Below are 4468 nucleotides of genomic sequence, written 5' to 3'. Positions count from 1 at the left end.
CACCTTAGTCCAAAGATAATCATCAATGGGCGTAAAAGGCAAGATCCCTCTAAATGACTTCATTATCTTTCTTATCCTCACCTTAGGTCTAAATTGCAACACCTGAGAAAGAGCACACTGCCAATTTGAATATCTTCTGTTTTATTAACAGCAACATTTATGCATTCTCCTCTTACAATCACTTTGATGGTTTCCCACAACATTCTGCCATATTCATCTTTTTGTATCTTTATTGTTTACAAAATTGTAACTGTTTTAGGCCCTAGTTCAGCAAAGTTCTTAAATATGTGATTAGTTGTAAACACATGACTAATCCCATCCCTGTACAGCAAAGCATTTAAGCATATGACCCTTTTAAGCACACAAATAATTACTTTGAAGTTCAATGGGACAACTTACATACTTAAAGTTAAGCAAAAGCTTAAATGCTTTGCGGACTCAGGACCTTAATCCTTTTAACCATCTTTATTTTGAAACACCCAATCTAAGGCCTGATCTACACTGGGGTGGGGAATTGATCTAAGATGTGCAACTTCAGCTACGAGAATAATGTAGCTGAAGTCGACATATCTTAGATCGACTTAGAATCACTTACTTCGCGTCCTCGCGGTGCAGGATCAATGGCCGCCGCTCCCCCATCGACTCCGCTTCCGCCTCTCGCCGTGGTGGAGTTCCGGAGTCGACAGCAGAGCGATCAGGGATCGATCACTACCTGCCCATCCGGCGGGTAATGTAGACATGGCCTTAGGGTCAACTTCCTGCTAAACAGTTACACATGTACTTAATTTTACTACTATGAGTAGTACTTGAAATCAATGGGATTATTCATGGTAGTAAAGTTAAGCACGTGCATAAGTGTTTGCAGGATCAGGGCCTAAGTGTCTAAACCCTTCTATGTCATTTACTACCATTCTTGGAGATCGTTTGCCCTCACTGGGAAATGTTCTCATAGACTTAAGGCCAGATAGGATCAAAAATAGTGAAGTCATCTATAACTAGGCTTGGAAGGACTGTAGAGTTGGTAAATGTCTATAAATGGTCAGTTTCCAGAATGGAAAGAGGTAAATAGTGGTGTGTCCCCCAGGGGTCTGTACTGGTATCAGTACTCGTCAACATATCCATAAATGATCTGGAAAAAGGGGTAAACAGTGAGGTGGCAAAATTTGCAGATGATACAAAACTATTCAACATAGTTAAGTCCAAAGCAAGCTACGAAGGGATCTCACAAAACTGGGTGACTGGGCAACAAAATGGCGGATGAAATTAAATGTTGATAAATGCAAAGTAATGCACATTGGAAAACATAATCCCAACTATACATATAAAATGATGGGGTTTAAATTAGCTGTTATCGCTCAATAAAGAGATCTTGGAGTCATTGTAGATAGTTCTCTGAAAATATCCACTCAATGTGCAGTGGCAGTCAAAAAAGCTCACAGAACGTTGTGAATCATTAGGAAAGGGATAGATAATAAAATAGAAAATATCATATTGCCTCTATCTAAATCCATGGTTTGTCCACATCTTGAATACTGTGTGCAGATGTAGTCGTCCCATCTCAAAAAAGATATATTGGAATTGGAAAAGGGCAACAAAAATGATTAAGGGTATGGAACAGCTTCTGTATGTGGAGAGATTAATAAGATTGGGATTTTTCATCTTGGAATAGAGATGACTAAGGTGGGATATGATAGAGGTCTATAAATTCATGACTGGTGTGGAGAAAGTAAATAAGGAAGTGTTGTTTACTCCTACACATAACACAAGAACTAGGGAAGAACTAGGGGTCACCAAATAAAATCAAAAGGCATCAGTTTTAAACCAAACAAAAGAAAGTATTTCTTCACACAACACACAGTCAACCTGTGGAACTATTTGCCAGGGGATGTTTTGTGAAGGCCAAGACTATAATAGGGTTCAAAAAAGAACTAGATAAATTCATGGAGGATAAGATCATCAATGGCTATTAGCCAGGATGGGCAGGGATGGTGTCCCTAGCATCTGTTTGCCAGAAGTAGGAATGGGCAACAGGGGATGGATCGCTCAATGATTATGTGCTCTGTTCATTCCCTCTGGGGCACCTGGCATTGCCAACTGTTGGAAGACAGGATACTGGGCTAGACGGCCATTCTTATGTTCTTAACATAGAAAAAACTGACCATTATTTGGGTATCATGACAGCAGTCTACTGGGGGTTTCTGAATGTCCTTTTTGTCCATCATGTCATCAGTACTTGAGTTCAGCTTTGTTGACACTGAAATAAGTCACTGAAGTGAGAATTGGGGACACTGGAACAATGTTTGTTTTTAACAAAATTCATAATGAAAAATGACACATAGATGTTCATAAATATATGTTGATCCAAACCTGCACGCATACTAGAGGGCAAAGTTATGTTTCCTACAGTATATCTTATAAATGTACAGAGGTAGAAAAGACTATTTAGACCTCATCACTATAGTATTTGAGGATTAATAGATATTATCCTCATAACTTATCAAAGGTTACACAGGAAGTCTGTGACTAAGCCAGGAACTGAATCTAGGTCTCTTGAAACCCAGTCTAGTGCTCGATCCACTAAACTATCCTTCCTACACTTAGTTCTCAGCCCCTTCTCATAGGAGCCCCTTCTTCCCAGTGAAGAGAGAAGAGAAGGGGTGCTGGAACAATTGTTATAGTGGGGCTACTGCTGATGGAAACCATGTATTTGGTGTTTGTTATTACTACATAATAACAAACACTAAATACACGGGGTGCAGCAGCTGGATGGTTCTAGCTGCTGCACCAGTAGAGAAGGGGAAAAGATTTCTCAGCACCTGTGACATTGTATGATTAAAACATGACCATTTATATCATCAATATTGCCACTGTTACAAACATTATACAAAGTATGTCATGTGTCAATGGAAAAGTTATGATTTGCTAAACATGATTATCCTGTTTAGATGCATCTAAATGCATTTAGATGCATTCATCTGAAGTTATGAATATTGACTATGTACCAATATTTCAAATGTGTTTGCTCCTGGGTTAACACCTACATGGTAATTTACGTCCAGCACATGTGAAAGGACTATTCAAGTTGATGGCCCATTAAAGGACACTTAGCTCACACAACAGAGGATGGAAGAAGCCTGTCCCTGCTCAATGGGCCTTCCTGTGGACATTTTAGCCAGAATATGGGTAATGGCTGCTCCTATGACTCATCAAAGCATGCAAGGGCATGTGACTTGCTCATGTGACCCCGGACTCCATCTTGTGCCTGTCATTTTCCACAAACTAAGACAGAGAGCAATCCCTCCACATGGGAGAAAGTATAAAAAAACCCCTAGAAGTATCTCCATTTCCCCTTTTTCCTACTCTGATCTCTGGACTATGAACTTACACTGAAAGGAGCATTCCAACCAATAGACTGAGGACCTTCCAATCTTTTCGAAGTTACCAAAGACTTTAGAAGCCAGTAACGTATTCCATCACTGCTTCAAACCTGATGCAAGAACTTGGTCATGAGTGTGTGTATTTGTTTTCCTTGACCATTATAACTCTCCCCTCTTTCTTTTCCCTTATAAACAAACCTTTAGATATTAGATACTAAAGGATTGGCAACAGTGTGATTACTGGGTAAGATCTGTATTATATATTGACCTGGCGATGTGGCTGATCTTTTTGGATTAGAAGAACACTTTGTTTGATTACATTGGTTTTAAATAATCACTCAGCATAAAGTCTAGTGTCAGGGTGGTGAAACTAGGTCTGGGACGCCTAAGGAGACTGAAGTTTTAACTTCTTGTTAACCAGTGTGGTGAGACAGAAGTTTACTTTTGTTACTGGCTTGGTATATCTTATGGAAGAATAACCACTAGTTTGGGGTGGGCGTGATGTTATATGTTTAAAATATGATCATGTAGAGAATTGTTGCTACCACTGTTATATAATTGGAACAGATCATGTACAAAGTCTGTCATGTAAGATGTCTATGGAAAAGTTATGATTTGCTGAGTCTGATTATGCTATTTGTATGCATGCATCATTTCTGTATCAGAAGTTATAAATATTAACTATGTACCTGTATTTCAAATGTTTGCTCCTGTGGTAACACCAACAAGGTGTTTAGCCAGCACATTGTGAAGGAACTATTCAAGTTGAATGGCCCATCAAAGAACACTTAACTCACAATGGACCCCAGAAGATGCCTATCTACACTTAAAGAAAAGGAGTACTTGTGGCACCTTAGAGACTAACCAATTTATTTGAGCATGAGCTCACGAAAGCTCATGCTCAAATACATTGGTTAGTCTCTAAGGTGCCACAAGTACTCCTTTTCTTTTTGCGAATACAGACTAACATGGCTGTTACTCTGAAACCTATCTACACTTAATGGACTTTCCTATGAATGTTCTAACTAGAGTATGGGTAATGACCTCTGCTATGACTAAGAGAAGCATGCAAGGACATGTGACTTGCCCAT

The sequence above is a fragment of the Eretmochelys imbricata genome, chromosome 6 (genome assembly GCF_965152235.1).
Source record: "Eretmochelys imbricata isolate rEreImb1 chromosome 6, rEreImb1.hap1, whole genome shotgun sequence".
NCBI classification, from domain to species: domain Eukaryota; kingdom Metazoa; phylum Chordata; order Testudines; family Cheloniidae; genus Eretmochelys; species Eretmochelys imbricata.
The sequence above is the reverse complement of the archived record's forward strand: the minus strand, read 5'-3'. Positions refer to the sequence as shown.